The 24,781-nt window shown below is 47.1% G+C and overlaps 1 protein-coding gene and 1 long non-coding RNA gene across 8 annotated transcripts in view; one reads left to right on the plus strand and one right to left on the minus strand.

Moving 5' to 3' along the window:
- The window catches only part of AUTS2 (activator of transcription and developmental regulator AUTS2), a 748,905-nt gene that overhangs the window by 39,394 nt on the left and 684,730 nt on the right, over positions 1-24,781 (plus strand). The window lies entirely within an intron of this gene.
- Positions 303-5,243, minus strand: LOC146428921 (uncharacterized). Its single transcript, XR_014855854.1, has 3 exons — positions 5,152-5,243; positions 3,335-3,469; positions 303-761 (listed from the first exon to the last, which is right to left on the minus strand). It is a non-coding gene; the product is annotated as an uncharacterized LOC146428921 (long non-coding RNA).

Here is a 24,781-nt window from a genome sequence, read left to right on the forward strand (position 1 = left end):
GCCCTTGATCTTAATTCCATGGATACAAATGCAACATTTACTCTGGAGTAAATTAGTAGTATTTCTGCTTCTGCCTTTAGAATTACATCACGTGTGAGATAAAGATCTAGGCTCTTGCTGTGGTGTAAATCTAAATGAGAAAGCAGAGGGTGAATTTTTAGAAATGCTTGTCCCTAGCAGAAGTTTGCACTTGTTGAATTATGCTCTTAATTTCAAAGAAAAGTACAACTAAATCACTGACATGAAAATCCTATCTGTACCTTAAAAAAGCACATATATGAATGTATACACACAAACTATTGTTTAAAAAATAATAAACCTACAAAAAGCAGTTATTTAAGCTGCAGGTAACAGTCATTTGGCAGTGTCTGGGTTTTGTTTGGCTCACATTGTAAAAAGCCCCCAGCTGTGATGTTTTCCACCCTGTGCTTCCAGTGGGGCCTCCTCCAGTGTGCTGCTGTGGGGCTGCTGGGGAAGGTTTGGCCACGGGCAGCAATGGGAGAGACACCAGGGTGCAGGGGAGGATGGGAAACACGGTTAAAGCTGTGGTTGGGAGGCTTTGAGGGATGAACAGGGAGGCTGAAGATGGTATTTGAATGGAACAAGAGTGAGGCAAGGCCAGGTGGAGGAGCACAAGGATGGGAAGGCAAATCTCATCCCAACTGGCATCATGGACCAGAGAAGGGAGCCGTGTTTGGGGACCTCCAGAGATGTCTCGGGAACTGGGGCTCATTCAGGCTGGCACTGTTGTGATTTGCATCCTGTGGAGGCAAAAGGGATAGGAAAGGCATTTATGTGTTTGTTTTAAATTAGTTTGCCTTTTTTTGAGTTCAGGAGCCCTGAGCTGGTTCTGTGGAGATGGCATTGCTGAGTGCCTGTGTGCTGAGCATATGTGAGAGGGGAATTGAATTGCTGGGAGAGAAGTTAGTGAGCTCTAGGTACTGCAAAGAGATGAGAAAAGACAGACGTTTTGGGACTGTTTCTGCTAATTTTATGTGAAAGAGTAAAATGCATTGAATTATGCTGGGAGAGGTGATGCCTCTTCGCATGGTAAAGAGCAGCTTATAAGAGCAAGGGCAGAAATGGGAACAGATGGTCTGATTTCTGTTGGGGGACGGTAGTTATTGGTCCTTTAAGTTTGTTTTTAAGAGGTGACTGAAGAAGACAAGACCACTAGTGGAGACAAAACAGAGAAACAGCCTTGCCAACAACATTGCAGACATTGCAACATTTCCATTGTTTTCTCAGACAACAAACCCAGAAGGTCAGACTGTGGGATGAGTTTCCCTTGTCTTCCCTAACCCTTGCACCATTCCTGCCTTTCCTGAGAGCACATCTGTTTGCAGAGGGGGAGCCTCTGCTGGCTAATCGTGCTGCAGGTTCCTGCTCCGGGGCAGTGGCTGCAGGAGGTGTGACCCGGGCTGTTGTCATCCCCAGACATTGCCCGTGCTCACCTGCAGTTGTTTTGTTTTCCCATTGAAACCCATAATCCGTGATGTGAGTGCTTCCCATCAGGGACCCTCCAAGAGAGGCAGGCAGCCCCAGCCAACCCGAAGGGATGAAGGACACGTGTTGGCTCGAGCAGGGAGGATTTGCTGGGGAGCATCATGGTTTTCACATTTATTTTGCTTGGCTAGTAACATTCTCCTGCATTTGTCACAGCTCTTTTTAGAACTCTGATCTTTTTGTCTGTATTTAAAGATCTTTCTATTCTCTATTTAACAACAGGAGGTTTTAGGTTTAAATGGCACAATAGTGTATGTAATTTATATATACAAAAAAGATAAATTGCTGCTTCTCGAGACACAAAATGCAAGCATTGCTTTGTTGGCTGAATTAACTTTTGTGCTATGTCAGGCGTGGAAGGTATTGTTAGAGATATGATTTTAGTATATAGCAGTACTAAATATTTTATCTTGTTGGCAAGCAGTGTTGTTGCAGAAGGTTTAAACTTCAAAGTGAGCTTTGCTAAAATGCCTTTAAAATAAAAGAAAAGAAAGGTGGAGAGTGAGATGTAAGAGTGACTCAATTCGTGCTGGAATGATTTCACAGAAGGATTGTTATCCACTGAGACACAAGGCTTCTATTTGACCTCCTGCTGACTTCCCTAAACAGTGTTTGTAGGATGTTTAAACACTTAAAAAAAAAAAAAAAAAAAAGCAAAAGCAAAGCTGCTCTGCCGGGTTCACATCTCTTTTTTTCTAAGTGACACGCAGAGAAGGTATTTAGCACTTGCAAAGAGTTTGTTGGCGAGCTCTCAGTTCTAGGCACGCAGAGGTGACCCAGCCACTCTATTTTAATTTCATTTTTGGTGCTGGGTCTCCCTTTCTGTTCAGACTTTGCACAGGATCAGCCCGTCAGTCTGATGTCACCACCAGGAACATCAGCCCCTTGGTGTGGGGCAGGATGTGCACAGGTGGCCCAGCTGTGGGGCAGCTTTACCTCCCAGGGATCTGTGGTACCTGCTGGGGCATCACCCCGAGGATCTGTGGTACCTGCTGGGGCATCACCCCGGGGATCTGTGGTACCTGCTGGGGCATCACCCTGGGGATCTGTGGTACCTGCTGGGGCATCACCCTGGGGTCTGTGGTACCTGCTGGGGCATCACCCTGAGGATCTGTGGTACCTGCTGGGGCATCACCCCGGGGATCTGTGGTACCTGCTGGGGCATCACCCCGAGGATCTGTGGTACCTGCTGGGGCATCACCCCGAGGATCTGTGGTACCTGCTGGGGCATCACCTCAGCAGGACCCTCGGCTCCCCTGCCTGCTGCACCAGGAGCTGCTACGCCATGCTACCAGGAGCAGCCTGCATGTGATTCGGGAGCTATTTTGGGACCTTTCTGGCAGAAAAGTGCAATATCATCGTTGAAGACACTGCTGCGGGATAAACTGTGACTAAGATTTGAGCTGGCAAACTGTGCAGAGAGCTCTGAGGCGTGGGATCTGCAGTGGGGTGCAGGCACTGGGAGGCTCAGCCCCTTCTGTCTCGCTGCAGGAGGTTAACCAGGCTGACAAATTCATGGGCTCTGAGCCCTGGTCAAGGGGCAGCTCCGTGCTGCCCTCCCCCAGCTACTGCAGTACCCTGGGCTCTCAGAGGGCTGCATTTCACACATCAGTTTCCAAATTCTGCTCAGTAACAGTGAGCAAGTTCATTGCAAGGCAGTTATTCATCTGCCTGAAGCTGTTCCCATTTGTTTGACCTCCTCCTTGTCTTCTCCTTGCACTCCCTCCATTCCATCTTCTCTTGTGCTGCCTTGCTGAGCTGGCAATTTTACTGAGCAGCTGGAAATTTCACCTGGACTGAAGCCCCACCTTCCTGAAACTCCACTCACCATGGAGCTCTCCAGGTCTTGCTGCCTTCAGGTGATCCATGACTAAATGCTACAGGACAGGGCAGGCCAGCTGTGGGATGAGTGTGGAGCACTGTGAGCCCACATTCCCTTCCTGCAGTGGTCAGAGCACCTTTCCTGTGGGAAGTACCAGGAGACATCAGTGAGGAGCAGTGTGACCCAGAAACTGTAGATCAAGGTGAGCCCAAGGGTGGCCCATAAACCAATTACCGGGTTAAGCAGATAATGCCAGTGGTTGGTGCACAGCTTTATTGTCACTTTTGCAGTTCTGAAGCACTGGGAGAAAGGAAGTTTTCCCTTCATCACCTTAAGGGTGCAGTGAGGGTCATGGTGGTCACTGGGTGGTCAATGGTGCTCTCCTCTTCTCCCCTTCTGTCTTTCATGCACTTTTCAGGACACACACACAATTCACTTCCTCCTGCCTGTCCTGATGTGACTGAATTTGGGACACTGGTCCCCCAGGAGCAGAGCTAGTTTTTAAGCTCTAACAGGCTCCCTGTAGTGTCACCATTTGGGACATCTCAGCAGCCAAAATGGGAGGTGACCTTGGTCAGGGAAGAAGGAAACTGCACAGTTTAACCTGGCGCAGCTGTGCCTCGTGCTGTGTCACCCTGGGTTTAAGGGGATGTGCCTAGAGCTCTAGAGCTGCTGCAGACCCCAGTGGTGTCAATGGAAGGACCCTCATGAGCTGCTCGAGGGCAGTTGGGGCCCTCTGAAGGGACGGCAGAGAGGTGCTGCTGGTGTGTTGGGAACTAAAATCTCCATAGAGGCCACTTCCCATAGTGAGAGATCACATCATGTATGGTCTCAGAGTGACATGAGGTGTGTTATCTGGATTTTAGGCAAAGAAGAGCCCATTTTTCATTTTTGGCATGTCCTTGGGACAGAGCAGGCTCTTCACAGGGTGAAACCACAGGGTGGTTTGAGCTGCAGGCAGAGGAGTTCAGCTCTGCAGGGCGTTTGCCCATGGCTTATACATGGCAAGGTTGAGTGATTGCATCCAGCAGTGATGGTGTGGAGCATTACTGAAAGTAACATGACTGTGTAACTCAAACATAAGTGCTAAAAAGGTAAAAATTTTTGGCATAGATGAAATATTCAACAAAGAGGTTGAGCTCTGCTTGCTTTGGCAAGCGAGTACATCCCCAAATGGATCAAAAAAGTTGTAATGCAGAACAAATTGGAATAGTAGAGGATTTGTCTCAGATGCTTAAAATCATATTTTATCCCCTGCCTTTATATTACCATCTATTCAAGCAAAAAACATCTTTTGAAATACTGGTGGAAAAAAATGCTGAGCGCATGTTGTTCGTTCCTTCTGTGGCACAGTCTTATATTTCTGTCTTGTGCTCTTTTCCAACCTTGGAACAACCAAAAAGATAGCTGGTTCATGTGCTGCACTCAATTGCTGTCTCTTTTTCCCCCAAAGGTTTGCAAAAATTATTTTAAATTAAGCAGGGTACAAAGTTCTTCTAATTTCTAGCACGGAGAATTCATTTTCAATTCCTCTATCAAAGCAAAATGACAAATACAAAATGCAAGTGAAACCAGATGGACTAACTATATTAGGAGCGCTGCATGCATATTTTGTGTCACTTATTAGCATTCATTAAGTCAAACACGGGGAGAAATAAGCTTTGCCTACATGTATTAAACCAATAAGGCTGGCAAGGATCCAAGCCTGCTCTCGTGGATTAATTGTTTTATAACTGCTTTAATTAAAATTGTTCAGTATATGATTAACCTAAAAGTTTTAATTTCCACAAAATTGTTGAACAAATGAGACATTAATATTTTACATTAACCATGGAGAGTGTGCTGTGGTTCTCTGAGCAGCTCACTGTAAACTTGAGGCAAGTGGCCTTGTGGGGGTGATGGCCCCAGGTGCCCCATTGGAGTGAGAGGCTCATAATTGGGCAGCATGTTCCAGGAGTTTCCACACCTCCCTCCATTGTGAGGTCAGGGCAGCACAGAACACTCTTGGTGCTCTGCTTCCACCGAGGGCCAGCGTTGTGGATTGTCCCACAGGGAGGGTGGCAGGGCAGCAGAGAGGCAGGAGGGATGGGTTTGTTGTGTGCCTGCCTCTCCTGCCTTGGCTGTGCCAGAGGAGCACATAGGATTTACCAGCCCAGATCTGCCACACTGAGCTGCCCCTGTAGCAGGGATGGACACAGTGAAGAGGTGATGGGTGCAGTGAAGAGCTGATGGATGCAGTGACAGACCGAGTGAAGGAGTGGAGTGGTGGCTGCACATCAGCTGCAGCCAGGAGGTACCAAAGGTGTGGGCACATTTACTGTGATGGTCACCCTGTTATCAGGGTCTTCTACAGCCTCTCTTCCCTCTTCTCTAATCAGGGATGCTGCCTGGCTGCTGTAGACTGACAATTGTGAGCTTTTGCTGTTATTCAATGGCCCAGTTTTTCTTACAGGCTGACTGGGATTTTGTTGCATAATGGGCATCAAATGCCACCAGCGACATGAAGGTTTGGGGGCAGCTGCTGTGGGCACCTCCTAAAGCTGTGCCAAGCTCACCCCCTCAGTGTTGACCCCACGATGGCTCTTCTGCAAAGCTAGAAGCAGTTCAATCTCCAAAGTGCCAGATTTCTGTGGGGATGGAACACTTGGGGCTCTTTGGTCTAGGCTGAAGAAAAGCTGATTACCTGTGCTGAAGCCTGATGGGGGTCAGGTCACCTCCAACAAGGAAACCTGCCATGGGATTTTTAGAAATGTGGGATGTCATGGACTGTGGTTTTCCTTTTCTTATCAGGAAATCCAAACTATCCATCTTTACAATTTGCCATGCCTTTCTGGCGTGTTACATTGGCAGAGAAGTGGGGCAAGGGGTGCAAGGAGCTGTGTCTGGCAGGGTTGGGATGTGCTGGGGAGATCTGCAGCTTGCTCTGCCCAGGCCTGACCTTCTTTTGCTGTCTGATGAGGCACTGTGGCTTCAGGGTGTGGATGTGATCATGTCCTGATAGTTTACCTGTTTTACTGGAAGTATTTTGACACGTGATATTGCAGGCAGGCGTGTGCTGGCTGAAGTGACTGCAGAGCTGAGCTGCACCTTGGTGTCCTCCTTTCAAAAACCAGCCAAGTCGTGATCTAAACTCGAAGCCCTGTTTGAGTCATCACAAAAGTGTCACTTAAGTGGGACTGAGAGTTCATATCTAAATTTAACTCCTTAATGGCCTGCTTTTGAGGTGGCTGGTGTTGCCAGCACTGGCACCATGGCATCAGGCCCCCAGTCGGTGGGATTTCGAGGGAAGAGGCTCCTTGCCTGATGTGAGAAAGCTCCTTGGGTTCTTGTTGATTCCTCGTGTGTTTTGCTGCTGCTCCTTTATGAACTGGCACTTGGAAAAACAGTCTTTATGTTTACGGCCTCTATGGTCGGACAGTATGCCAAAAAATAGATTTAAGTGAAGTGCTAGCTGTGCAAGGTCCAAAACCTCAGCTGAGTTTGCTGGAAATGTTGTGCACCACCATGAAATCTCTTGCTGTTGGGTCTTCTTGGAAGCACTTTGGTTCTTGTTCAAATGCAGTTACCTCCAGTTCAACAATATTATCTGGGCTTTGAATGTTCCATAAAGTACTTTACTTTCTGATTCTCATTGAGCATCTTTGTGCTTTCCAAAGTGGAGCATGAGGAATGTTTGCCATCACTTCAGAACATGGGGATTTTTCCGGGTGGGAGGGTAGCTACACAGGGCTGTCTCTGCATTCAGCACCTATTCCTGGCATTGCTATTAAAACTTCATATGTTTTAAAGTGACCAAGATTTGTGGAACTATGAGCAGCTGGCCACAGTTTGCTGGGTTTCAGAGAGGGCAAGGAAATAGTCCTAGTGTTGGTAATTAATTTATTAATGCTCATTGATGTCTAGATTAGGTGGAGATGGGGCAGAACTAGTGGTATTCATTTGTGTTTCAGTTTTAGGGTATTTGGTTAAGGAAATGAAAAATGGAGGGATTTTCAAGAAAGTCTGTGAGGGTTATCTAACTCAAATGGAGATGGATTTTGATTCCTGTAGCTTCCTGGAAAAACATAAGGAGAGTGTGTACACAGGCACACACACAAACATGTGTTATGTGCTGCTCTGTGTAAATACAGCAGTTTCTCTTTCTGTCACATCTGATGAGAGATTTTCTGTAGCTGAATCATGTAATGCAGAATTATAAAGATAATGAGCAGAGTTTTCCATGGCAGTGCCAGGAATTGTCTGTTTTTCCCTCCTGCTGCACACATCAGGCATTGCTGGAAATCGGGCCACAGCTCTGGCTTGCTAAAGCCTGAGTTTAGTGCCTTTGGGCCCTGGATCAATCTGGTAAAAGTCGATCTGAGAAACGAGCTCTGAGGTATTTTCATGTAAAAACATTGTGTTAATCGACCTTTCAGGGCACACATGGGGGATTCAAGGACATTTGCCAGCCCCACACGACTCCAGCTCTGCTTCCCTGTCCAGTCTCTGGGGCAGATGAGGATGCAAATCCTGGTGTCCTAGCTCCTAAATCCTTCTGTAAGGCTGCTGTAGATCACTGTTCTCTGGGGTCTCCAGCTGTTTTAAGCTGTGGGAAATGCCCAGCAGCAGTCTCAGGCTGGGTGTGCTGTACCAGTGATGCCAGCCTTGGGAACCAGGTGGGCTTCTCTGCATTTGAAGGATGAAAATCATTTGCCTGTACCCCACCTTGTCACAGAGCCAGTGCTTAAACATGTAGGTGTAATAAGCGCTGATTTCAGTCAGAGTGAGCTCTGAATGCACCAGTACTTCTGTAGGGGCTGAAGCCAGGTGTGAAGCCATGGTGGGAGATCCTGGACAAACCCCTGGGAAATGCAGCATTTGCCATGCAAGAGGCAGGTGGCCTTAACACATTGTCAGGGGCTGCATCCTCTGTGTTGGGTCCTGCCCTGTGTTAGCTCTGAGTCCAGATGAGTGCTGCTCGACTGTCCGGAGAGAAGCATCAAAGCGCTAATTCCTTCTGCCAGAGCCAGTTTCTCTGGGGACATCCATTGGCATTCCTTCCGTTGCTAATTTGGATGCTAGTTAGGGTTGAAGGGATTTGCTCTGCTCTCAAGGCTAAAAGGCATTGAGAAATTTCCTTTGCAAAGCACTGCCCAGCGCACAGAGCTGCCCTGAGGGGACTCACTTGTCAGTGGGTGGGTGACTGCAGCAGGTTTGTGCCTTCACTCTGAATCCAGGGGTTTGTGTTCTCCTGCTCCTGTGGTGAGGAGAAAAGAGTGAGGCAGGGCTGCTGAAAGCTGCTTTTGTGCTGCCTGCAGATGCACTTTGCAGTGGTCAGAGTGGCCATCCCTGCCTGTGCAGAGCAGTGCAATGCTGCCAGGCTCCCTCCCTCCACCACTGCCACCCTCCTGGGCAGGATCTGTCCAACAGCTCCCAGTACACTCGGGGATCCGTGGAATCCTCCAGATGATGAAAAGCAAATCACAGGAGTATCAGAGCATTGTGTTCTATACAGCAAGAGATGTTTGAGTGCCTCTGTGGAGACTCTCAACCTGCTTTTCATGTACAAGGGAAAAGCCTCTGCTGCTTTCCTGTTATGTCGTTTCCCTTCTGTTGCTGTAAGGAGAGGTAACTGCAGTCTGTGGTGAGGAAGATGCAAACCCAGTGCATTGTTGTGGGTTTTTTTTGTTTTAAAAGCATCTTTTTGGATTTGAGACCAGCACTTCTCATTAATGCACAACTTAACCTCTGCTGCTCCCAGCTGAGCTGACAGTGTGTCTGTGCTGAGAGCTGAATGGGCTCTCCAGGCTGTGCTCCATGGCATCGTGTGGGGGTTTGGCACAGCACAGCCTTCCTGCCTGCAGGTGCCTATGGCTGTGCAGGGGCTGAAGGCAGCTGCTCTGGAGAGCTTTGGTTGGTAGGAAATGCTTGTTGGTGTTTGATGAAACTTTCCTGAGGCATGTCCATGGCATGTCCCTTCGTGTGAGGGAACTGGAAGGTGGAGCAAGGGCACAGCCCTGGGCAAATTCAGTATAAATGCTGAGGTACTTCTTCTTTTGTGGCTGGACTCATTTTGAGACCTATTCAATGACTGATCTGATGAATCATCTAAGAAAGGAAAGCTTCAAGAGATAAAGACTTTCTAACTTTCTTCCTCTTGAGCATGAGTCTAGCTTTGCATGTTTACAGTTTCTACTCCCCTGTGGGATTTACTGGGCAGTCCAGGTGGAATGATGAACATGCCAGTTTATTGAGAATTCTCCTTCCTGATGGCCATGGTTTGTACTTTGTTTTTAACATAGTACAGCCAGCTAATTCATTGGTAGCCTTCACTTCAAGATTGTTGACATTATCTTCTGACAATATATAATGTATGGTTAATCCTATTTCCTGCAATCAATATGGTAATAGTAATTAAGTATCTGAATTATGAAATACTTATGTTGTTTATTTTCGAAATCACACAAACTTCCTGCAATTAGATACATAAAGCTAAATTATTTAATATCAGGAACTGAATCCAAGTCATCTGCACACTAAAAAGCCTTGTTTCTATTAAGATTGGGTTTATAACCATTGTGTTTTATGTGAGTTTTCATGAATTGTTACTTTTCACAGTGATTTTTCAGGAAGTCTTTTAACATCAAGAATTTAGAAATGTGATGACCCAGCTCTTCCAGTTGTGGAATTAGAATTCAGGCCAGCCCATACAGGCCAGCTCTTTGGCCTGTGGACTTCTTTTCTGTGGCAAACCAGAGATTTTGTATCTTGTATCCTGAAGGCTTTATCTTCTCTTTGGGCTGAAAGCTGATGTCTGCCCTGCAGCCTCCTCGTGTCCAAAGGCTGCTGTAACCATGAACACCTGGTGGGCTCAGCAGAGGGATGGGCTGGAAATCCAGGATGTGAAACCAGAGCTCACTCACACTCAGTGGGACTGTGTGATTGCATCTCTTGCACTGCTGCTCTGCAGAGACTGGTGGAGTGTCCTGAGCACCACACTGCCCTGGGAGCTGCAGGGTCCTCTTCCCCTGGATCCCTGCTCAGGGAAGGCACAGAAGATGCTCCAATGTTTCAATATTATCCATCCTGTGAACAATACATCTGCTGACCTCACTTTGTCAGCAGATTATCAGAAGAAGGGAGTAGCTGGGGACTCTTCTCTGACTTGTACCCAAATGGGCTTTTCATCCATTCAGAGCCCTCTTCCCAGGGATGCCAAGTATGCTGCATTTTTCACCCTGGTGGTGTTTTTGGTTCTCGAGTTCTTGCTTATCTTTATTCAGCCCAAGCTCTGTTATTCAGTTCATTTTGTTCCTGACAGGTTTTCATTTCCTTTATAAATATATAGCATTTTCGTTGGCCTCTTGGCTGTGAAAAGGATTTAATACATTGCTTTCTCCACACTTGCTTTTTTTTGTTACTATCAAAGGCTATTCTTTCTTTTCCCGGTCCCTTGAATAATCACTGGAGACAGTAGGGGAGTCTTTCTACATAGCTGCACGCTTGCAATACGTGGTAATAAATATTAAGCTCCTTATGAATTGTAGCAACTTGTGTTTTGATTTAAGTTTTAGCAATTGGAGATGGCTTTTGACTTGTAGACAGAATGTTATGCGGTGAATTTCCAAAGATCTGCCTACTGAATACACATCTGCTTGTACATACAGGCATTTATGCTCTGCTCCTCGCTTTGCAATGCAAATGTGTGATCTGCAAGTCCAATACAGGTTCTTCTGTGTGCAGGAAGTGTGAGGCAGGATCTGAGCTGGGGCTCTGAATTCCAGTCCCATTCTTGCCCTTATTTCTGTGACCAGAGGCAAAAGTTGCTTAACATCCTCCATACCTCAGCATAACACTCTGCAAAATGGGAGTGACAATGCCAGTGGCATCATGCAGTGCTGTGTGGAGCTGAAGAGAGAAGCTGGAACCCCTCCTGATGCTCTGAGAAGTTTCCTTATGGAAATGTGGTACCTTTCCTTCCAGGTGAGGTATCCCCTGAGTCAGTGTGGGAGACAGAGATGCAGGCATTCATTCTGAACCAGTTCATTTCCAAAAGGATGCTGGCTTGGCTTCAGCTCCAGATACAAACCTTGTGATAACCAACAGGGCACCCAAAGACAATAGGAGAGGTTTCCATCACTTTTGAAAACTAGAATGGAAATATGGAACACCAAACAAATACGAAAGTGCCTGGTGTGGTGTTGGCAGCCTGGTGGTGCCTTGGCTTCCCAGGAAACCCCGTAGGAAGAAAGTAAAGAGGGAAGCAGTGGGGAAATGTAGCTCAGCCTTTCATTGGCTTTAATATTTTGAGGTAAACTTGATAGAAAAGGAAGGGATTTCTGTTTGCATATGCCATGATTTATATTTTGAGGTGAACAGCATCTCTGTTGTACTAAAAGATAAATGTGTTCTATATTCAGCTGCTGTTATCTATTACTTTTCTCTCTCTAGCTCGTGCAGAAGAAACTTCAATGTGGCCGAGCTGGGAGCTGTCTTTCCTGAGGGATTTGTGGCATGGACCTCTGTGTCCCAGAAGTCCCACAGCCATTATTGTATTTCCATTTTCCTGCAATGTTCAGCATTTTTTTCAGTCACCTTCCTTGTAGTGTTCCTCCTATTATTTTCTCTGCTGGTTTAAACAGTCCATAGCATCTGTTCTTAATTTTATAAAAGTATGAAATTCCATTCCTGGATCTGATTGAAGCACAGGAATCAAATACACACACACACACACACACACACACACATGCCCTATGGAACAAAGCATCTTTTTGCCATTAAAATATATTATGCCTAAATATATACTTGGGGGAAAGAAAAATCAGTATCACATTTATATTGGGAACTGGGGAGTAGATAGAGGTACATCACCCAGCCCAGTCTCTAGGAAGCTTTGCCTGGATTTAATCTGGAGCTGTGTCCCACCAGTTGGGAAACTGGTGCTGGGCAGTGGTGCTGTGAGCAGACAGGTGGGTTCAAAGGGTCAAGGTGGTCCAAAAAGGTTGTCCAGCCCTGGCACAGCTGCCCAGGGCAGTGGGGGAGTCACCATCCCTGGAGGGATTTAACAGATGTGTAGATGTGGCACCTGCAGACATGGGCTAGTGGGCTAGTGGTGGCCTTGGCAGTGCTGGGGAACTGGTTGGACTTAACGTTCTCAAAGGGCTGTTCCAACCTAAGTGTTTCTGTGTCTCTGTGGTGGCACAGAGAGGCACTGCCAGCCTGCAGAGCTGTGCCCCAGGTTGGCACTGTGGGTTATTAATGCAGTTGGTGTTATGGCATTTCTGTGTGAGGATGAAGTGAGAGCTGCAGGAGCTCTCGGTGCTTGCTGGGGTACCAGGATTTTGTGTAGGGCTCCCAGAAATGGATCAGAACAGCCTCACAGAGAACCATCATTGTCCCTGAGCAGCTGCAGATGTGGGTGTAGGGGAGGAGAAAAGGTGATAAGTAAGAAGTTAGTGGAGAAGAGAGCTGGGCTTAGGTGATGAGGAGGGTAAGTTGAAAATTATTTTTGCAGTCTGCCCACCACTCCAGCAGAATCTGGATGCTTTGCAGGATCAGTACCTGGGCAGCAGGAGAGCAGATGTCTGAACAGGGTCTGAGCACAGCTGTGACTCATGGCTGAATGACTTGGGATGATAGATGGTCACTGCTCAAAGAGTAACTGGGTGGTGCAGCCAGGGACCTTCTCTGGGTCAGTTATGTCCAAGGAGGCCTGGAAAATATCAAGCTGCCCTTTCAAAGCATCTTTAGATGGTTGGCTGTTTCTCTCACTTGATTTATGCTGAGAGCAGAAACCAGTGCAGCAGGGTTTGATTTCCTTTGAGATGCCACGTTTGGTGCTTTGCTCTCACAGTGACTTTGGCTGGCTTCAGACCAGCCCCTCTCTGGATGTAGGAAGTGTGCACATGGAAGGACCATGAGCTGCAGCCATATCACAGTGTGACCTGCATGAATTAAATTTCCCTCTCTGCTTCTGTTCAGCCAGGACTGGTGGCACCAAGACCACCTGTGCCAGGACAGAAAGCATGTGCCTGGTCTGAGAGGTGGATCTGCTGCCTGAGCTACCTTCACACCTGTGCTGTTTGAAAAGGAGCAGCTCAGTCCACACTGGGCTTACTGGAAGATTTGGCAGGAAAATAGGTGTCTGATTAAAATATGGAGCTTTGATTATGATCCTGCCATTATATTTCAGACCCATCACCCAGCTGAGGTTGGGACTCTGGAGCAGGAGAAAGGCAATTCTTATAGGCAGATGGTTATCAGTCCCTTCTCTTTGGAGTTTTATCTGAGATTTGCATGTAGCATCCCACCTCAGGACTGCCTGAGCATCAACAGATGTTTTACCTTTTATATACATCTGATGAGATTTTTCATCTGGTGATCTCAATTAATTAAGCCTTGTAGTATTGCTTTGAGTTACATGCAAGCTGGCTGGGTACCCTTGCTGCTCTTGCTCCCTCATGATGTTAAACTGCTGAAGCAGTAGGTAACTGAGTGAAACCAGATTAAAGCTCTATTATTCACATAGATGTTAATCATGAGCAGGGATTCTTTGCACACAGCAAAACTCCACATATCTCGCTGAGCTTTGAAAGAAGAGCAAGGCTAAAAATAAAGGGTATGAGTTATTACCATGTCCTCCTTCAGGGAGTGGGTTGGCTGTGTTTTTGAAGAACTGGAATGAGCACTGGAGATGTTCATAGAGAACTCATCTTGGTTTTCAGCACTCTGTCCCTGGGCATGGAGTTTGCATGGGGGTGTCTCTTACGTAAATGCAGATCTTGGGTCAGAAACTCATCTTGCTAAATGGGCTAGAAAAAGTGGTAGCTCCAAAAAATGAAATACCCAAATAATTGGGTACTTACAGTGCAGTCTGTAGTGTGTTGGTGCTCTGGGTTTGCCTGTGTAGTGCCCTAGTGCATCTGATTATCGTGAAGCACATGAGGAGTACGACTGGTTTCTTTAGGAATATTGGTTGGGCAGAAGGCATTCTTGGAGCTTGTGTTATCTTTAGGAATGGAGCTCTTCCAAACAGATTTGCTATAATAGGATGCACTGGAGAGAACATAAACACGAGAAAATAATGGCAGGAAATACTCTCGCTTAGAAAAAATACTCAGACACGTCATTTATGTCATAGTTTTCCTGTGAGAAATCTGCCTAGTAATAAAACTTTTAAAACTGTCCCAAACCTGAGGTTAAAAGCCACTTCATTCTGAATTGTTTTCTACCTCCTGTAAATGTATTGAGTTACAGTTGTTGCAGTGGGCACTTCACAGAAATACTAATGCCAAGTACTGGAGAGAAAAGGCCAACCACCAGAAAAAGTTGAAACTCATGATTCTTTCTTATCAGTGGCTTCTGCTAATATGGATTTCCGCCCTCATTTAGTGCTTGGGAGCTAATACAGGACTTCCGTGTTGAAATGCTGGTGGCTGGATTGAGTTTCTTGTTTGACTTGTCCAGCAATGGGTAGAAATGCTGGAGTGATTTTCTCCTCCCACATGGCAGGTCTGAAGCCCATGTTTGCCTCTTGCTGAGCTGTAGGAAGATGGGTTTGGCTGTCCTCCACAGCTGCACACATATTTGCTTCTCAAACTGTGCTTGATTTGTGTTTTTTGCAGCTCCTCCTGCGCCATCAGTAACTTGCAAGCAGGATCCTACAAGGCTGGTTCTGCTGCTGAGTGGATTTGGGCCCTTGCAGGGGTGCCCTGGGAGCCACATGGGGTGTGTGCCACTGCTCCATCTTCCCTTCAGTCACTGTCACTGCTTCTCCCTTTGCAGAGTTCATGCCATTAAGTAAAATGCTGTGTTGGGAGGTGCAGGGTGTTGTGATGTATGTGTTGTTGATAAGCTCCAAATTTCCTATTTTGTCTGCTAAGGAAACCCTTTCCTGGCTCTCTGAGCAGCTTATGTGGGCCTTCACTGTCCCAGTGTCTTCCACACATCACAGCCTCAGGGCTATACACGAGCATCTGAAACCTGAAGGGACCAGTGACCTCGCAATGTGGCAAGGTGTCCCAAGTTCTGGCTGTGATGCTGCCCTCTGGGGAGATAACCATCCTTCCTGTCCACTGCTCCTGTGTCTGGCATTTCCAGACAGTCAGTGCCAGTTTCTCGAGGGTGTTAGAATTAGGTTAAGAACAGTCCAAGGTCTGGCCATGCAGTTTTGAGAGCCCACTTTGATCTGAACCTGATAACTCCACTCACGACAGATCCTCTAGAGCTTCAGGGGACAGGCTGGAGGCTCTTCTTCACTTGCCTCATTAGCATGACATCTATCCTCAATACTCTCTCTTCACAGGACAGATCACTGCTTCGTCTGAGGATTCTGGGGAATGGTATATATTAGGATGTATGGGGTATTCTGCTCTCCAGAACAACTTCCCTGTTTTTGGCTAGTCTGCTTTGCCACCCTTGTGCAGCACGTGGAAAAGCTGCACTGGCAGAACTTCAGTAAAAGCCAATCCTGCAAAAGTCCTGGTTATCTTGGATGTCCTTTGTTATTGTGTTGTGGAGTTTAAGTTTGTTTAATTAATAGCTAGAAGGAGGAAATCTTCTCTTTCTCAGAGCAGCGAGGACAGATCTCACAATCTCAGTGGTCAAGAATGAAGCAAACTGCCAACAATACTCCAGTCTCTTTGAAATGTGATTATATGGTTCAAGCCTAGCCCTGTGAAGTGTAATAAAAAGCAGCAGGAGACTATAGCTAGGCTGAAATATCATGCTGCTGCCTGCTTTTACCAGTTCATACTGCCTTTTGAAGAGCTGTTGTCCTGGCAAGAGGTTGGCCAGCAGCCTGAGCAAGGCAGAGCCAAAGCAAGGAGAGGTCTGGGGAAATAGTTACACCTTTCAAACAGCTCTCCTTGGAGTACAGGAAATATCTAACCTGGATTAATCATGATGAGAACAGAGAATTGGTGGGGAAAGGTGAAAATCATGGGCATTTGCAGTTTGTTTTCAAACTCCAGGTGTGTGGATATGTTGTCTTCTTCTGCGAGCCATTTGGCACGTGAGCCACACAGAGGGCTGCAGGGTCAAACTGTGAGCACTGGCAGGGGTGATACCCAGACACATTGCATAGTCAGCACACTTGCTTGTGGTTCCAGAGATCCTTCATCCAAACTAAGGCAAAAGAGGGGTCAGTGTGCTGGCACTTGCAGTCATAGCTCAGTGGTCTGGGAGCACGCGGGCTGAGATGACCAACCTCCTCCAGCTCCAGATGGCCCCACGAGATGCTGGATTTGTTGCAGCCAAGTCACTACTGCAGAGAGCCAGGGAAGGTATTTAGCTAATCCCTGTTCCTTGTTCGGCCATCTCTCTTGTGGCCTCTTTCCTCCAGGGTTGTTTTTGTGTGTCTCTCCAGCCTCAGTGCATTGTGTTGCTGAAGTCTCTCTCCTCCCACACTGCTGCCTTACTTCTCTTTTCCTCATCCTGAGATCCCAACCTGCCTCTTTTGAGACCATCATGATGTTCAGCTCCCAATATGTTTCACAGACCTGTTGCAGCTCCAATTTACACAGATGAGGTTTGGCATAACAGAAGCATACATCATCCCTTTCCTTATGGCAGCAGGGGAGAGCAGAGGGTATTTCCCCAGCTCCTTCCCTGCAGCCACTAGAGTTACAGCACTGGAGGGTCTCCCCCGTGAATGGCTGAGGGTGAGACTGTGATGGATTGACTCTGCCTTCTGTTAACACCAGCACTGCCTTTCATGCCCTGTTGCTATTTGTGTTTTTTGATGAATGATTAATTAGAAAAATAATCATTTGTAAATTGTGAGTGAACCAGACGTTTGGCCTTTCCTGTAGGGAAATTGAGGCTCCAAGCTCTGCTGCAGCATGCAGCCTGCTCACAAATGCAGGAGTATTCCCAGGCTAGTGATGAATTTACATGAAGTTCCCTTTCAGCATTTTAATGACTGTTACAGCTGAGTACTAATGAAAGATATTAACAAACAGAAGAAGTAAATATTTAATTTTTCTATAGCATTTTTTCAGCTTGTGGCAACCAGTATTTTAAATGTACGTACAGGAGAATTTCTGCCCCAATCTCTCCACCTCTGCCCGGAGTACAAAGCTTGCTGTATGTGCTGGACAGGATGAATGCCTCTGTGGAGATACTTTACCCCAAAGTGGGCTGGTACTCTGCTCTGTCCTGACAGTCTGCGGTCAACACTCAATGGCTGTGATTTAGCACAGCCCAAAAGGCATTTCCCTGCACCAGGGACTGCTGCAGCTTGTGGTCCTCTGAAGATGAGATGGCCACAACAAGGTCATTCAGTAAACTGCAGTGATTAGTGACTCCATCAAGAAAAGCTGCTGAACACAGCAGGGAACAGTCATTTGAAATGTCTCAACTCTGATAATTTACCTTCTTCCACCCTTTAGCATTTCACCTCCTTGCTTTGCCTGAAAAAGCCTGCTGGGGAAGATTTTCAGCAGGGTCTTGTTATCTCCCAGCAGTTTCTCTTGCTTGTTTTTCTGTTGTTTTCCTTCGTGGGTCACCAGGATGTGATGATCTGGTTTACTGGGGTTTGGGGTCAGGCTGAGGGATGCTCTCCAGCCTGAAAGGTTCTGCCCATGTTATATTCAGATATGCAGGGAGAATTGGGGCAGAAGTTGCCTAGAGGAAATGTTTGCAAGGAGGATTTGTCAGCAGCTTCAGGGGTGTTTATTATTTAGCGAGCACAGAGCTGGCTGTATTATTTTGGCACATGGTGAACCAAAGCTGTTCATGGAGGATGTCCTGGTGGGGTGGCCATTCCGACAGTCCCGACGTGTCCAGGAGCAGTGCCAGGCCTGGGGACACAGTGTGTTCATCCCCCCTCACTGCCAGGCTCGTGCCTGCTGTGCCATCCAGGCTTGTGGCACCAGACCCAGCCAGAGGTCCCAGCCCAGCCAACGTGCAGTTCTGCAGGGCTGGGGAAGTGTTTGAGGCTACAAGCTATGAACAAATGAGGCAGCTGAGATCTTTGTCTCTTAGGCATTACGTGCTTTGGAGGGGGAGGAATAAATCTTTACTCAAAGCCTGCAGGAACCTCATCAAGCATTTATTTAGGGAAATTTGGCCAGTGTGGTACACCCACTATGTCATCGTGGCTGTCCGTGCAGGGCCCTGCATGATGTCAGTCTCTCTAGGCTGTCTCTGGCTCGGTCCTTGTTTTCCACAGAGCTGGTCCAGGCTCCACACGACTGGGATCCAGCTGCCTCGGCTCTTCCCCACTCTCATTTAGCCTCCCCAGCCTGCCATCTTCTACAGCCAAGAAAAACTCCTGCTAAGTGAACCAAAGCATTCATCTGGATGGAGATATATGTATGTAGCAAGAGTCTGTGTGTATTTGTTTTTTTAAAGAGCTCATCAGAGTAGATCATAAAGCCAGAGTGAAACGGAGTGAAATGTTTGATTTGAGACAGTGTTTCTTAAACACTGGTTTGTTGCACACCTCCTCTCTGCCTGCATCTAGACTAAATTGCCTCTCCTGCTTCTGTCTGTGCACTCTGAAGTCTATAAGAGAAATTAGTAACGAGGCCTTCCTTCTGTGGGCAGGAGACAGGATGGGGACTGTCAGGATCTTACCCACCACTTCTGAGGGAGCTGAGGGGAGGTGGAGGCTGGATGCTCCAAATGTAGTGTTTTGTGCCCACATGTGTGAACATGTATGGACAGCCCTTCTCAGCAGCAGGTCTGTGTTCTCCCATCCTCTGCTCCCTGTGTCTAACATGACTCCCCTCAGCAGGGTTAGGGTTAGGATTAGGTCTCTGTCCTTCTCGAGCTGGGAGGTGATGACTCCTGTTTGCCATGGAGGGGGTGTGGGCTCCTGCTTCCTCAGCATGTGCCAAGTTGAAGCTAAATGCCCTGATCCTGGCTGGCAGCAGGGAAGGTGTCCCAGAGCTGCTGGGTCAGGATGTGCTGTGCTTTGTGTGTGGGGTGAGCTCAGCTCTGTGTGACTGACCAGCTCCTGTGTTCTGTGTGAGTCCAGGGGGAGAAAGGCCTCTCTTACAGCTGCTGGAGTGGGGCAGCCTCACAGAAAAACAGAGCTGTTTCTTCTCTGCTGCCTTCAGAGTTACTCCTGCTGGGCTGGATGTCGCTGGAAGCTAGGCTGGGTTCTTTGGCAGGACTGTCCTCGGTGATGTTGGCCCAGCTCCTTTCAGGCCTCTGTGCTCAGACAAAGCAGGGCACGTGTCAAGTTTAACTGGCCTCTCTGCCTGGCTGATTTTTCTCCCATTACAGGCACCTAGCAAAGTTGTTTGCCTTCCTAAACAACCCTATGAAGGTTTTTTCTTCCTTTCTGAAATGCTGAAGGGGATTAGATCATACAGTGGAGTATTCAACTGTCACCTGATTTACAGCAAAGATGCAGTTGAGTTATGAGAGCTGTTAAAATGCCTGTTAAAGTACTAAATGTTTTTTAAAACTCATATTATTTGGCTGATAGAATGTAAAGGTCTGATGGAGCTATTACTTCGCTGTGTATAAATACACATTTGGGCAGGTGTTATTTATGTACACTCTCACTGTGGTGCGTTGCAGTGACCCAAAGCCATTGCCACCAGATGGTTGGACACCAGCCGGCTCAAGCCAGGCAGTGGCTCCATTCCTGGGGGACTATTGCATCAGAAGTCCTCACCCTGGGGAAGTTCAGCCTCATCTTGGCAGTACTGGGGTGATTTCAGGGGCAGCAGTGAGGCATGCTTGTGTCTGGAGGTGATGGCTTGAAGTGGTCCCTCTTTTCACCATGGGTTTCAGTGCCTTGACTCACTGTCTTTGTAGAAGGCTTTGGCAGAAAAGCAGCAGGTCTGTTGTCCCAGAAAACATGGATGCATCTTTCCTCAGCACTGATATTTCTCACATCCCAATGTTTCCCATGATGGACATGAGCAACCAAGCCTGAATAAACACTTCTAGTGTTTATACTTACTTTAAAAGAAACAGGGTAAATTTGTGGTCTGTGAACTTTGATAGTTGATATTTATTTTTAAAACTCAGTTTTGCACCTGCTTTTAAACATGTTTGCCCAGAAGAAACAGTGGGGAGTCAGTAAGTTTGCCACAGATTTATGGCTGAGGGTCAGACCTCCTCTCTTCCCTAGACCTCTGTAACCCAGCAGAGTCACTGTGACCTCCTGGTTACTTGCCACTATAACCACTGGAGACAGTCCAAGTCTGTTCCTGACAAATAAATACGGGAGACTTTGGCCAAGTCTGTGGGATGTCCTCTAGTGTGCAGCATTCCTGGGTTGCTGTAGCTGTCTGGTCAGGATGCCCTTGAATCCTACATCTGAATTCAGGTGCTGCTGGATTTGTGAACAGCAGATGTACACCCTGCTATATCTTCCTTGCACTGACAGCCCATGGCTGATACAGAGGAAAAGCTTCACACCAGCTTCTCATCCAATGTATGAAAAATTAATTCTTCTGGTTTCCTGGACCGTTGTATACCTACGAAGGGTTGCGGTGTTGTGTTGTGCTGTGTAAATTTGTGGTGGTGCACAGTAAATATTATGCTTTAATGGTCGCAGGTCTGACATTTCTGTTGAGTTATGTACCATGATGTTCCAACACCATGGGCTGAATTTGATCTTAACTACGTGGGTGCACTTTAGTGCACGCCTGAAGAAAATTGGCCACTAAACTTGCAGGTTCATGTGCACAGTCAGTGATTGAACAATCTGGTGATGCCCCAAAAGGTATGAAATTAATTTTCAGGTACAATAAACAATATTTCAGCCCTGACTGGCTTGACGGAAGCTTCATCTTCCAGCACTAGGTATTGAAATGGGCTGCAGGATTGCATTTAAGCAGGGATTTGTTCTGCCTGTCTCTTTAGTGCAAAGGAAGCTCAGGAAGTTGTGCCCAGGCAGTAGTGATGCAGCCAAGTGGTGCCTCCCAGAAGCTGGACGTTTGGAATCATCATTACCTATCTTACAAATTCCTCACTGTGTAGATCAAGCAGAGATTTTTTTTCTCCCTGTTTACCTTTGTACAAGTTGGGCATGGTCCAGTCCAAATGCACTTATCACTGACTGTTTTGGGAAAGGGATTTCTGTGCTGTTTCTCCCTTGGCAAGTGAGGGGCTGTGCAGGACCCCTTTTCCTGGAGAGGAATGCTGGCTGGGCAAAAGTGCAAGGATGCTCAGGATGGGTGTGCTACTGCCTGTTCAGGTTTTAATGGCAGTGCAAGTGTTGCCAGTCACTGGGAATTTTCTGTGCAAGGAAATATCTGAAGAGGCTGCAGCAGAAAGTGTCTTTTATGGGATATGTGGTCTGTGGTCAGCAGCAAGGGGAGTCCATAGCAATAAGACAGCAAGGACTTGCTGCCAGGAGGTGCTGGGCCCTTGGGCCAGGATCACTGAGAATGTACCAGCAGCAGCTACTCTTGTGTCTGCTCCTCTATTAACACATTTGCACACTTGTCCCCATATTACCTCAGCGTTGCCTTGGAAGAGCATTTGTGACATCTGGAAGTGTGGTAGGAGCAAACCCACTCAATCCACATCATGGAGCAGCCTTTGGTTTTAATTGTTCCCACCGTTAGCTCTGCAGGTCCCATTCAAGTCAGATTCCCATTCCTAGATAAGGAAGTTGGTGCCATTTTCACCTTTCTTGCTTGGATTCAGAGGCTGAGGAATGATAAGTAATGTATTACACAAATTTTACTCTTGTTTTTAACCTCCTGTTTGTAATTGTCAAAGGTTTGAGCCTTCTGAAATAATAAGGTTAAGTGGCCCTCTCTGACCTTAGGTGAATAGGAAAAAATATAGTTATTGAGGGACTCGAGCCATTATGCCTCAGCAGTGAGGAATCCTAGGCATTGGAAAAGCCTGCTAAATTATCCTGCTTAATGCCAGACACTCCAAGGTGACTTATGGTGCTGCAAAAACATAAACATCCCTAACTGTGGCTCTGCTGCAGGCCAGGAGTGGGTTTGCCACATGCCTGTGCCTAGGTTGGTAAATAGTGGTGGCAGATGAGATCCCATGGGCATCATCTCGCTGGGGATGCCAGTGCTGGCGCCACAGTGCTACCCAGGCCAGTCCTGTGCAGGTCCCAGGCTGAGCTGTGCTCTCAGCCCTGCTTTCAGAGCCTGTGTTTCATGTGGAGCCTGGCCAGGCTGCAGGATGCCTGGCTGTGTGTGGGGCACAGAGCTCTCATCACTCCAGGGAACCTCTCCAGCTCTGCCTCAGGACTCCCTGTCTCCAGGGAGGACAGGAATGGAGGCTCTTTGTAGCTGGGCCCCTTGTCCTTGGTGTTTGCTGCTCTTTTTCTCAACAGTCTGAGAAGGGAAAAGTTTATATTCATGTGGGGGTTATCTTTTAGATGCTGCCTGTCTTACCCAACTGAGCAGGAGACAGATGAAGCATAACTGTCTGATGTGAAGATTGATTAAGGGCTTGGTAGCCAAAATGTTCTTTCCCTGGAAGAAGAGCAGTCCTGTTGCTAATTTAGCACCTGATCCAAAGAAACACAGAAATGGCACTGAGAAATCCTCCTTGCAGCTTTGTTCAGATATGGCCTTAAAAAACATAGTAGGTTTGAGCTTGGATAGCCATCTCTTTGCTCCAGGAAGGGCCTCAGGAGAAGAAATGTCCTTTGGCCTTTTATCCAGTCTTGTAGAAGAGCACTGTCCCCACTGTTGGTAACAAACATCTGTGTGTCAGCCTGTGCACTTCAGTACAGCAACCGCTGCTGCCAAAGCTGATCTGCAGTAGGTGAGACCCTGGCTCAGGGTTGACTTTTCTGTGCACTCCTCTTTATCTAAATTATTTGCAATCACAGCAATTCCTGCTCAAAGATATGTTTGCTTGAACATTTGGAGAAAGGAGGTTCAGAGCTGGACTGAAATAGACTTGTTGAACGGTGCTCTGTCGTAACCACTCTCCCATGCTAAAGAAAAGCTTCTTCAGCAAGCACATGGAATAAATTGGCATGGTTAGTCAGAAGCCAGATGGAGCAGAAATCCAGATTAAATAGAACAGAGTCAGATTCAAAGAAATGTAGAGCGAAAGCAGAGCGTGAGTTGAAGGCGACTCGGCGCTGCCCTAAACTGAACAATCATTGTTCCCCACATTCCCCGAGCGCCCGCCGGGAGCTCAGCACTGGGATCGTTACTGTGGTGTAAATGAACTCCTCCTACAGAACTGAAGATTCAACTCCCAAAGCCAATCAGCAGCATAGGGATCTAATTTCCCCTCTGCTGTCTAAATAAAATGCTGCTGCAGATGGAAGGCTCCCTAGAAGCTGCTTCTGGACTGCTTCCACCTTTTTATGAAAGCTCCACTCAGACGTGGTACAGTGTGCAGCAACATAACCCATTGAGTGCCATGATCCCTGGAAAAAATGGAAGGGGGAGAGGAGCTGAGAGCAAGCCTTGAGATTCAGGGTTGGAAATAATGATAGAAGAGCAAAGTATTAATATTTCACAGCACAGTCTGCTTTGCAGAATACAAGGGGCTTGGAGAGGGAGCAGATGGAAGGAGCTGAGTATGTGTTTCCCAAGGAGGTGGCATTGTGTCTGTTGCTTTGTTAGCTGGAGCTCTAAATCCTGAAACAAAAGCACAGAAAAGAAAGAGGCTGAAATTTAAATTTGATGAATTGCTCCTGTTTCTCAGTTTGGGATTAAGCTGGATCTGTTGTGGTTCAGTCTGTGCAGGCGTTTTGGTTCTGTGTGCTGTGTGCCCCTCTGTGCAGGTGTGTGAGTGTCTGTGCTCCTGCAGGCTCTCCAGAGTCAGCCCTGCTCCTCCAGCTTCATCATGGCTTGCAGGTTTGTACACTTGCTGAGCAAAGGTTCAGCTGGACCTTCAAATCATATTTCCTGTGTCCAGTGAATGCAATTAAGTTGTGCATTAAGTTGGCTCTTCAAATATTTGATGTTCTGGTTTGGTCCGTGGGTACCAGTGGCTCTCTAGGAGGAAAGACTGTGTCCTCTTGGGATGAGCGTAACGTGCACAAAAGCTGGAGTTATCTCTTCATATGGAGAGGCTGGGAGATGGGTACAGAGTCTGATTCAAAGTTTACCCCAAACCAGTAGAATAATTCCTGAAAGATCTCATGGATACTGGGTAGGGTTTGAGTCAGTGTGTATCATCACAGTTTGAGCCATAGCTGCACATTTCAGTCCTGAATGTGAATTCCTCCCTCTTTAGCAACTGAGTTGTTTGAACTGGAGTCACCTTGGTTTTCAGAAGTGCTAACAGAGAAACTCCAACTGTGGACAACTGTGCAAAAGAAGGACTTTGGGGGTTTTGAAAGTCTTTCAAGAGCATACAAGGGAGATGAATGTTCTGTGGCCACGGTGCTGCCCTCGGAGCCTGACCTGGTCACTGTGTGTGATAGATCCCAGCTGGATCCCGATGGAGGTCTTTCTGGTGTCCAGCTAGCAGGCACTGAGGGCTGTGCTCTTCAGTGGAAAAATTATACATAAACATACACACTCTGAAGCTCAGCCCAGGGACTGTTCGCTGTAAACATCACAT

This window comes from Lichenostomus cassidix, chromosome 19, assembly GCF_008360975.1.
Source record: "Lichenostomus cassidix isolate B80296 chromosome 19, HeHo_3.0, whole genome shotgun sequence".
NCBI lineage: Eukaryota > Metazoa > Chordata > Aves > Passeriformes > Meliphagidae > Lichenostomus > Lichenostomus cassidix.